Source organism: Sarcophilus harrisii, chromosome 2 (genome assembly GCF_902635505.1).
Source record: "Sarcophilus harrisii chromosome 2, mSarHar1.11, whole genome shotgun sequence".
Classification (NCBI taxonomy): domain Eukaryota; kingdom Metazoa; phylum Chordata; class Mammalia; order Dasyuromorphia; family Dasyuridae; genus Sarcophilus; species Sarcophilus harrisii.
The window spans coordinates 72493204-72505303 of NC_045427.1; the positions used below are offsets into that span (position 1 = coordinate 72493204).

The following is a 12100-nucleotide window of genomic DNA, read 5'->3' on the forward strand; positions in this document are numbered from 1 at the left end:
CTAATTTTTAGAAATTATATTTAGATTAAGAGATTAGATTTAGAAATTATTAGAAATCAGATCAATGATTTAAAGTTTTAGATGGGCAGATGTCAGCTCAATGTTAGACAACATTCTAACAGAGTGAAACAGAATTGAAATGGATTGTTTTGGGAATTGGTGAGTTCCTTATAGGCAGCTAGATGGCTAAGTGGTTAGAGCTTCTAGGCTTGGAGTCAGGAGACCCGAGTACAGTGTTGGCCCCAGACACTTAACTGTATGATTTTGCTCAATTCATTTAACTTCTGTTTGCCTTAATCAACTGAAGAGGGAAATAGCAAAACATTCTACTAGCTTTGCCAATTAAATTTCACTGAAGTATGATACATGAGGTGATGAAGTTAGATGTGACCTGTGCCTTCATGCATCTTGGAAAACCTGTCATAGTATTCCAAGGCATTTTTACATTGTTGCACTGACTGAAACCCTGTGCCCCTGGTGACTAAAATGTACTGCCATTGAACAGCTGTTCTTTAACTCAGGAGACATTTGCTGCAGAGCTGTTTCTAGAGTGCGGCCATCTACCTTTCCAAATGTTATCATCATCTGAACCACCTTGAGTTATCTCAGCAGAGACAGTACAGCAAGAAGGAATATGACTCATATTTGATATAAATTTTCTTGTTCTCCATCTTATTCAAAGGCATTATTAATGAACCTTGTTAATTCAGTATCTCCTATTATATTAAAGAATAATAAAATTACAGCAAATGACTATATTTTCAAGGGATTAAAAATTAGGAAATACTGACAGTAGATGAAATATTAATATAGCCTCTTAATTTTAAAGTTAGATTTTTTATCAAAAAATTAACATTAAACATCAATTTAAACATCTTTTTTTTTTGCTTAGTAATTACTCAGATTAAATTAATTTTAATACAGAAAACATCACAAGAATTTTCATTTTTTCAAATTCTAAGCCCTTTTTGGATTTTTCTTCCATTCATTCTCATCCATTTTTTTTCTTACAACCTTGAGTTTTGTGTATTCCTTTTTAGTTCTACTTTTTAAAAAAAGTTTTAATTTTTAAATAGTATTTTATTTTTCCAAATACATACAAAGATAATTTGTCTAACCTTTGCAAAACTTTGTATTCCAAAGTTTTCTCCCTCTCTTCACCTCTTCTCTTCCTCCAAGAGAGCAAGAAATCTGATAAGGTTAAATATGTGTAATTCTCCTGAACATATTTCCATATTCATCATGTGCTCAAGAAAAATCAAATCAAAAGGGGAAAAACACAAGAAGAGGAAAAGCAAGCAAACAAACACAGCAACAATAAAAAGAAGGTGAAACTATTATGCTTTCATTCACATTCATTATGCAGATGATACTTTCCATCACAAATCTATTGGAATTGCCTTGACTCACTGTATTGTTGAAAAGAACCAAATCCATCATAGTTGATCATCACATAAAGTTCTTGTTATTATGTACAATGTTCTCTTGATTCATGTAAGTCTTTCCAGGCTTTTCTAAAATCAACCTTCTCATCATTTCTTATAGAACAATAATATTCCATTATATCCATATATCACAACTCATTCAGTCATTTCTCTACTGAGGGGCATCCACTCAGTTTCCAATTCCTTGCCATTTCAAAAAGGGCTGCTATAAACATTTTTGTACATGTGGGTTCTTTTCCTTCTTTGATTATCTTCTTGAGATATAGACCCAGTAGAATTAGTTCTAATTTTTTTAAAAAAAACAATACTTATATTATCTCATAAAGTTCCTTTGAATTTTCTTTATGTTCCCTTTTTAAATTATTAATCTTGTTTATTTTGTTCGATCAATGTACCACAATTTATTTAACTATTCTTTTACTAATGAACATTTAGGATGCTTCTAGGTTTTTTATTTTTGTTTTGCTTTCTTCAAAAATTTTTGAAGAGATTTTTTTTTAACTATAGTTTCAGAGTATATTAGTATATATATATATATATTATATATATTAGTATATATATTATATATATTATAGTATATATTATATCAGTATATATATATTAGTATATATATATTAGTATATATATATCAGTAGAATTACTGAGGCAAAGGATGTCATTATTTTGGCAACTTTTAATACATATTGTAAGACTTTTTGTAGTCTTCTACAAGTCACAAAAATGCTCTGAGTTCTTAATTCTATCAGCAATGACTGTGTTTATCTGTTATTCATAATAGTTAATTATTTAATGTAATTTAAATACTTGTTTAAGACAAAACTTATAAAATTAGTTCTGCAAATTATAAGACACTATATCTATATTCAGATTTGAGTTTAAGTTCTGACTTTCCTCCTTATTAGCTACATGACTTTAGATAAGTCATTTTACCTAACAGTTTTACTTTGCATTGTAAAATGGAGGTAATAATGTTAGTCCTATATGCCTTGTATGGTTGTTCTAAGTGAAGTGATTTAGAAATTGAATTTTTAATGTCTTTATTCATTTTTACTTTTTCCTTATTAATATCTATTATTATTTTGGGGTATTTGCCCAATAATGCATTTATTAGATCTAAGGGTATAATTACTTTATGATTATTGTGGTGTTATGATCTCCAAAAAACATTTTAGCAATTTTTCATATTAGAAGTAATGTTTAATATACTTTTATATATAGAAACTCAACACTATTGTAACTTTTGGTTGTTTTTACTATTTGCTGTGTGAGAAGTAATATTTCATAGTCATTTAAATTTACTTGTATCTTTTTATCTAAAAAAAAATGATGAGGGCTTTGTTTTTCTCTCTTTTAAATTTAATGATTTTTTGACCAGTTCAAAAAATACCTACCTTTACTTACCAGTTCAAAAGGGTGTTTGGGGGCATAGAGCGTGGAGTTTTTGTTGTTTTCAACTTGTTAATTTTTTCTTTAATTTTAAATGTTTTTCATAGACATATAATTGTTAATAATTGTGGTTAATGTATCTACATTTGTTGAAGTTTTTATGCCATATCACATGTGAGTACATGCTTAGTACAGTTAAGAAATATGCATATTCTTTTCTAACCCCAATCACTAATTATTACAGTACTTATAGGTACTTATTTCCTAAAATTCTCTTCAATTCATTAATTTCTCTCTTGCTTATCTTTTTTTGCTGAATCTGCCTAGGTCTGAAAGGAATGCATTAATGTTCTATAAGTTTGTATTTTTTTTTCTCAGTGATTCATATAACTTTTTAAATTAAAATAGAGAAGTACTATGCCATTTGATCTATATGCATGTGGGTATATACTTATATATATGCATGTATAATAGAATACATATCTGTCTATATATAAAGAGAGAAAGAGAGAGATTATTTAATTGTCTATAGTGGCTTTCAGCATAATATATTTTTATTTTTTCTTTTTATATCTTTTAACTATATCTTTTTTATTGTTTCTGTTTCTAAGTTTATGATTGCTGTCCATGCTTTTCTGAGATCACTTGATACATAAGAATTTCTCTTGCAGTTTGTCCTTTAAACTCTGTATCAATCTCTGTTTAAATTTTTTTTTCTAATCCTGCTATCCTCTTCCATTTTAAAGGAAAATTTACCATTTACATTTACAGTTAAAATGATTAATTTTGGATTGCCCTCTGTTGTATCATTTTAGGTATTTTCTTCTCTTTCCCTCCCCCCCAACCAAATGTAGTAAAAGAAAAGAAAGCATGTTATAAGTACTAGTAAAGTATAATGAAATGATTTGCTTCTACTCCACTGTCTCTTCTCTCTTTCCTTTCCTCTACACCCTATTTCTTGTTCTTATTTTTCTTCCTTTTATTCCTACCTTTATGGTCTACTACCAAATCTTGAAACTTATTTTAATTGTAATGATTCTTTTTCCAACTTAACCCTACCTAAAACTCATCTCTTCTCTTTCCCTATTCCTGTTTCCATATTGACTTTAAGGTATTATAAAACCAAATTCTTCATTAGCATGAAAGTGTGTGTATATATATTTGTATATGTGGAACCCTCATTTTTTGATTCGGAGAATTAAGATTCACATAATGCCTACTGCTGCTTTTTCCATATGTGTATGTGTTTTTTCCTTGAGTATCCCAGTTATAGTACATAGTAACTTTTGTCCCTTTTCGCTTGTTTTTATTCTAGTGTATTACTTTTCTTCTTCCTTTCCATTTCACTCTTAAAACTATCAAAAAAGAACAATTATTTTCCTTAGCTACTTCAGTCTCCTGTCTTATTTAACTCTATCTTCATCATAGAGGCTACTTAATCCCGATTATAATTTTATAGAACCTGATAACCATGAATTTTGATATTTTCCCCAATGTTAATTCCTGATTTTCTTTGTAAATAGGTTTATTAAAAGGTTAGATTGGAGCTGTTGAAACTATATATCATGTCTTATTTTTATCCTTTTATATTCATTTGTTATTGATTTTCATCTTGCTTCATGGAATTGGAAGCTCTAACTATATGTATGTGTATATATATCTATCTATATATCTATTTATATAGATATATAGATAGATAGATATACAGGTAATTCAGAAATGACTCCTATCTTTATAATGATCATTGTTTCTTATATAAAGATATATTCAGTTTCATATTTGTAAACTGTTTGGAACTAATATTTAGCACTTTCTAAGTTTCTTTAAAATTTAATATTCTATAAAGTCATAATTTTTATGAGTTCTATAAAGCTTTGTCTTATTTTCTTCTTTGAACTTGAATCATATTCTTCCATTACACTAAGTTTGGAAGTTTTTTCTAGAAAAAAAAAAAACTAAGTTTTTTCTTAGGTTGATAGACATTGTTAAATGCTAGGGACACAAAGAAATAAATGAATCAATCTTGTCCTAAAGGAGCCTGCATTTTATTCAGGGACCACATGCCCATATTTAAGTATAGGCAAATACAAAATTAGTATATATAAAATGTATACGAAGCAAATTAATGACAATTTGGTATGGAGATGTACTAGTAGGTAGGGAGACTAGGAAAGGCCTGTTTGTTTCAGAGATAAGCCCCTAAATGGACTATAGTATAGAATGGATGTGGCCCACTTTCTTATCCTCCAGCTGGTTGTGCAGGCTGTTTCCCTTCATGGGGTCTTGACCTCACTTTATAGACTTATGGAGGTGTTAAGGGTATCAATTTATTTGATGGTTGTATACATAGAGAGAGATGGAGATTCATCAGAAGACCTCTTTTGTTAGTAGAAATTATAAAACTTGGTACCTGCCCGTGTAGAGTTGTGAGGGAAAACAAAGAGATGAGGATGTCTTTGAGTTTGCAAATCTGCTTGGCTGGAAGGATGTTGACACCTTCATCAGAAATAGAAAAGTTCAGAAGAAATTTGGATTTTGGAAGAATGATGATGGATTTGTTTTCAACATGCTGAGTTTGTTATATCTGTAGGATATCCAGGTAGAAACATCCAGTACTTATTTTGTGATGTCAGAATAGAACTCAGGACAGAATATAAGATCCTACATTCTTCTGTGAAGAGACGAAAATTCAAATCATGCCATATTGTTGAAGTCACTATGAAAGTATATGTATAGAGAAGAAGGCCTAGGGCAGATTTTTGAGCATACTTACAGTTAGTGTACAGGATACTGACAGGGACCCAGTAAAGGTTTATGAGAAGAAACAATTAAAGAGATATGGAATCAAGAAAGAGAATGGTCATGAAAACCTATTCCTTAGAGGAGAGAGAATCAAGGTAGAAATAGTGGTCAGCAGTCCTAGATGAAACAGAGGGATATACAAAGTAACCTCTAAGGGAGGGGGGTCATAATATTTGACAATTGTGAGATAGCAGATTATTTTTGAAAGAATGATTTATTTTAGTTAAATGATAATGTTTGAATTCAGTCAGATTGCAAAACATTGAGAGAGATTCAAGAGGAGAAAAAGTAGAGGCAATGATTGCAGGCTATTTTTCTGGAAATTTTACTATGAAAGAAAGGCATGCTAAAGGAAGAAAGCTTTAAAGAACAAGAGAGTTGGATAAGTGTTGTTTTTTTTTAAGGGTAGGATATACTTGGGTCTATTTATAGGTAGTAAGAAATGAATCAATAAATCAGGAGAGATTCAAGCTTTAGAGAAAGAGAGAAAATGCTTGTGGGAGCAGTCTATCAGAGTTGATGAGATGAAATGGGACCAATGTGTAAAGCAGAGCAGTTGGTTTTGACCAGGAGAAGGCCATTTCTTCATTAGAAACTGGAGTAAAGGACAACTGAATAGGGAATGATGTCAGAGAGAGTTCAAGATAAATGATCTCGATTCAAACTAGTGCCACTTGTTCAGTGATAAAGAGAGCCATCTACACTTAGAGAGATGGCCGTGGGAACTGAGTGTGGACCAAACATAGCATTCTCAGTCTCTCTGTTGTTGTGTGCTTGCACTTTGTTTTCTTTCTCAGGTTTTTTTTTCTTCCTTCTTAATCTGATTTTTCTTGTGCAGTAAAATAATTGTATAAATAGAAATACACATATTGGATTTAACATATATTTTAACATATTTAACATGTATTGGACTAGCTGCCAGCTAGGAGAGAGGGTGGGAGGAAGGAGAGGAAAATTTGAAAAAAGCGTTTTACAAGGGTCAATGTTGAAAAATTACCCATGCATATGTTTTGTAAATAAAAAGCTTTAATAAAAAATAAAAAGATAAATGACATCAATTTTCTTGGTAAAATGAGGAAGATTGTGTTCTACTAAATTATCTCAGTTTAGTCTAAATCTGAAAGCTTCTTATCAATTTCTTTGTAAAATTTGTCTATCACTTCTTCCTATATAACACATTTTGATATATCAGTATTTATTTCATAGTTGTCCTTTTTCTTATACTCATCATAAGCAGTTCAAGGAGAAGAGATCAAGTATGTTTCTTGTTTCCTTTGAGCTCATGATGAAACCAACTTTACTAACTTTTTTGTTTTTCTCTCCATAGAGAAACTCCACAAGTCTTCCATTTCATTGCAAATTATTTACCTTTTATAGCATTTTTAGGCAGAATGTCAATGACATTGTGTGATTTAGTTCCTCAATTGGATATCAACAGGATGATTCTAAGGGGCAAATTTTGTACCCTTAGAATTTTAATAGTTGTTATTCTTAATATACTCCCTTCTATTTGCCACAGTTACTACAAAAATATAAGGGAATTGCAGAGGCTGATGCTTAATTTATATTTTTCTTTATTTCATAGATTGTCAAGGCCAAATAATCCATTATCTGTTGATGAACCTCTCTATATTTATTTAGTCAAGCTGAGACTCTCACTGCCCAATAACTCCATTGCCAAGATTCCAGTAGAAATTTTATCACCATGGTAGAGAACTTGACACATTTTATATTCTGTTCTCATGGTGTTGAAAGAAGAAGGGTTATTTCTCTTCCTTGATGAGACATTAAAGTTGGGCTTTTGTGAAGGTTGAAAATTGTAAATATTTTATAAAGAAAAGCACCTGAGTGGATTTTTGTAGTAGAATATTTAGTGAGTGGAGTAGAACCAGAATTAGGACTGTTCACACAAAGACAATGAGCATATAAAAAGAAGCCAATAAAGATAGAAAATATCTGACTCTCTAACCTTCAATATTGTCATATATGAAACAAAAGAGGTTGGATTTGGTTATCTATAAAGGACTTTCCAGCTCTAAATTTAAGCTCTTCAGATACAGATAGTCAAAGAAATAGGCTATACAGAAATATATGTTTAATCGTTGTTTTTAATTGCTGTTTAAAGTACTTGATAATTTTTTTTTAAAAAACTGAAAACTAAGGAAGACCAGGGAACAGAACACTAATGAAAATATGCTGATTAATGGCATTTGATTTGAAATTATATTATTTTTATATGCAGCTTGCCTTTGTAGTTTGAAATCCCTTTTGATATTCTGTAAATATTCATCATCTTTAAGCTTTTGGAATTGTGATGGCTTTTAGTAAGAAAAAAAATTGCTAAAAACACCATTAGAATAATGAAATCCTCATTAAAATGAGCCAAACGTATAAGCCAATTAAGTGACTGACTTCACAATTAAAAGAAGCAGGCATTATACAATTTCTTATCCTTGTCTCTGTTTTTTTTAAATGGATGAGGGTGACAATTTTTAGGTAGAGGGAACCTATTTGGCTTCTGGGGTTACACAATTAACATTAATGTTGATTGTAAGAATTTGGAGTGTAAGGAGAGACTCTAGGGTCATTCAGGGCTTTTCTGTTGCTGGACTTTAGTCTTTTCACTAAGTTATTTAGTTTCATGCCTTGTGGATATACCTTCAGACCAGAATGACAAGTAACTATCAGACTTTGATTTTTCTGTAGGGTTTTATTTCCCCCTCCCCAATCTTCTGTTAAAGCCCTTTCTAAAAGAGCACTTCTAAGTAATGTATTCTTTTCAGCTAATCAACAAACATTTATTAAATGCTGAGCTAAACTTCTTGGGAATATAGAGAATGGCAAATAATACCTTCCCTCAAGGAGCTTGCATTATAATGGGGGAAGACTAGATGTAGATAAATAGATACATATGAGATATGTAGGACATATATGCAAGATGGATATATAGGATATATGCAAGATGACTTAGAATCTGTGGTCTGTAGGAGGTGAAGGGAAGATTTAGGAAAATCTCTTGCTGAGATCGGTGCTTAAGCTAAGTCTTAAAGAAAGTCATGCAACAAGAAGGGGGGGAAAACATTCCTCCTGTGTCACAGGAAAAACTAAGGAGGCCAATCTAACCAAACCTGAGAGCGCATAAAATGGGGCAACATAAAATAAAAGAGGAAGAGTTAAAAATCATATTGCATAGACAAGCAGAGAAAAATAGCAACAAAAATATTCATATGTGTGACATTTTCATTGTACTCACTCCTCTCGTATTATTCAAGTTTATTTACATGTTCCTGCTTTTCTAAAAATGAGAAATCCTAGCTACAAATAGATTGCTTCTGCAAAGCTGTTAGCACAGGTAGGAAGTTCAGGCAGTTGAACTGCCAGAGCAAAAAGGTAGTAATTTCTGTCCAAATTCCTAATGAGGGTCTTAGCCTCTCTAACTCTTATGCTGCCTCTAGGCATCTTCTAAAAGCAGGGACCTAGGAGAGCCCTTTGAACTGACATTAACTCAGCTGACCCTTCTACAAAGGATTGCATTGACGAAGGTAGACTAGGAAAGTTAGGTAAGCCCTTTTTTTGTGCCCTAGCTATGCAATTCCAAAGAAATCCCATTACTTGAGTAACTTTTCTGCTGTGACAATATTTGTCCCATCTGATCTCTCTGGAATTGTTTTGAATATCAACTTTCTGTCCTATCAGCTGCCTGAGAATGTAGGTATTTAGACAGTACCAAAGAAGTAGATGGTGATGACCATTTTTGAAATTCTTTAGGCACCTACATCCATGAATGTCTTTTGAGCCCTTCTCTGAGGTGGACCCATTTTAGAAAACCCCAACATTCAAATTTCCCCAGGTTTTCTACTGTCCTGTTTCTCCATGAATGTAAAAATCTACTTACTGATACCATTTCTGTATCAGGTGATCATGCTATAATGATCACAAAGAAGAGTTTTTGTATCACAAATTATCAGCTTAGAATTTAAATCTGAGATTATCTTGTTCACAAGAAATTTCAGGGTTAGTACATTGGCATAGCTTCTACAAATGTCTGTAATAGCAACTATAGTGCTGACCTTGCTGGTTTTGTGAGAATGAAATCAAATCGCTATGTAAATTGTTTTGCAAACCTTAAATCATTATCTAAACATTTATTATTATTCTACCCCTTGTCATTTCTCAAATAATATTACATATATTACATGTAGATTTGTCTGTAATCTTGTTTTATAGGCCCACTTACCTACTTTCATTGCTTTTAATCACCCTCTATGCTCTGGGTCCACTTGTGTTTTCTTCTCTGTCTTATAAGCCAATGACATATACTGTCTATACTGATGCAGAAACAATTGTGCCATTCAAATATAGCATCATTTTAGATTTCTCTTATTCATCTAAAAATCATAGGGAAATGTAGTAAACACCAGGATCCAACTTACATAGTATCTTATTGGTGAGCTCAGGTTCATCCTATGGGTAAATTCACCTTGTCTGAAGATCTCTTCCTTAGCAGCATATTTTTGTGCATCTAAACCATCTACTTCCAGATTCATAGCTTCCATGTGATCACACACTTTTTTGTTACACATTCCTCCCTCTATCATTCTCATTCTTAAAATCACCCCTCCCTGATTTCTTTTCCCTCACTGATTCTTGACTCCATCATAAACAAAAACTGATTTCCTGGCTCTTCCCATTTCACCAATTACCATAGTCAAGATAATATCCTTAAGACAGATGTAAGCCCTCTTACATTTAGGAACACGATCTACCTTTTTACATTCTGCTCCCCAATTTTCATGTCATTTGACTTGTCAGATCACTAGATCCTCAATTAGCTGAGCTAGAGATTGAACCCTCAAAACATTAATTTCCCTGACATTAGTCTCCTGACAATCATATTATGTATTGAGTGTATATAAACAATCCAGTGGAACTATCCCCTGTAACATTATTTTGTTTGATGTAGAACTACACAGAATCAATTAGTAACATTAGTATGGATAAGCTTATCTTTATAAGCATATACCAGCTCCTTATTCACTTTCCCTTTTAATGATACCATATTTGAAGAATTTAAAGAAAACTTTGAAGAATATTCAAAATCGTTTCTCTATTTTAAGTCTTTAGAAAGGTTCCATTAAAAAAAAAAAAAAGCAGATTAAGCGACACAGTTTCCATATAACCCATGCAACCACATGGCCATGAGATTTGCATTTTGAATGACTAATTCTTTTATTCCCTTTAAACAGCTGAAACTCTGAGTCTTTGGTGCCCAGAAATGACATAGTATTTCAACAGATGTGTAAGAAGGTTCCACAAAAACAAATATTACAACAAAGGAAAGAACGAGAACACTATTCGTTTTTCTTCTCCAGCACATATTACCTAAATTCTAAAATGTTTTAGGTTAACATCTATGTTAATATTAAGGCATTCATGTCTAAAGATTATGTTAAAAAATGTATTAATATAGTAATCTTTAAAAGCGAATATCTTTAGGGGACAAGACACCTCCTTGTTTGAAACTGTGCCATCTGAGGGTATTTAAACTAAGAAATTTGTCTGTTAATATGTAGAGGAGATTCTTCTTCAAATATGGAACTAAAAGACTTTTGAAATTCTTTTCATCCCTGAGATTCTATAATTACATAACATTCTTGTTTTTTGTTGTGAGTTGAACTAAATGGATATTGAGATGATTTTTGGTTCAGAGACTCTTTTTCCCATCATATGATTTTCAGTAAAATTTTAATCATTTTAAAATTAAATTAACTTCATAGCTTTGTAAAATTTATTTTTCAGTACACCATTTTAATGAGGGTGGGGAGGGAGAAAGGGAAAGGGAGAGAGTGAAGTAGAGAAAGTGAGGGAGGGAGGGAGAGAAGAAGAAGAGAAAAAATATTCAGCAAATCTGACCGCTACATTGGAAAAAAAAAGTCTTGACAATATATATGTAGTATTCCACATCCATTATCCCTAAGATCTGCAAAGAAGTGTGTCTCATCTTTTGAAGTTACTCTTGTTACTTGTAAGATCATAACATTCAGCTATGATTTTGTTCCTGTTCTTTATGTTGACATTGTCTTAGTCAACATGTCTGTTTTTATTATTTCATATTACTTCACTCAACATGGTTATGCCTTCCCATTTATCTCTGTATTCATCATATTTGATGCTTTCCATAACAGTAATATTCCATTAAGTTCATGTACCACAATTTGTTTAGCCAAAGTAAATATACATCTACTCTTTTAGTTTTTAGTACTAAAAAATGTCTGCTATAAATACTTTAATATCTATGGGAAAGGACAGCTCCTTCCCCATTTTTTGTCATTGATCTCTTTGAAATATATATTTAGAAATAGAGTCATAGGGTCAAAAACAAAACCAAAAACTTTCTGTATTGCTGAGGAAGTGCCATACTGCATTAGTAAAGGAAGTTCCCTTACTTGTAAGTTCTCTAAACATTG

At 31.6% G+C, this 12100-nt stretch overlaps 1 protein-coding gene across 2 annotated transcripts in view; it reads left to right on the top strand.

Moving 5' to 3' along the window:
• WWOX (WW domain containing oxidoreductase) overlaps window positions 1-12100 on the top strand; it is a 1126590-nt gene that overhangs the window by 362832 nt on the left and 751658 nt on the right. The window lies entirely within an intron of this gene.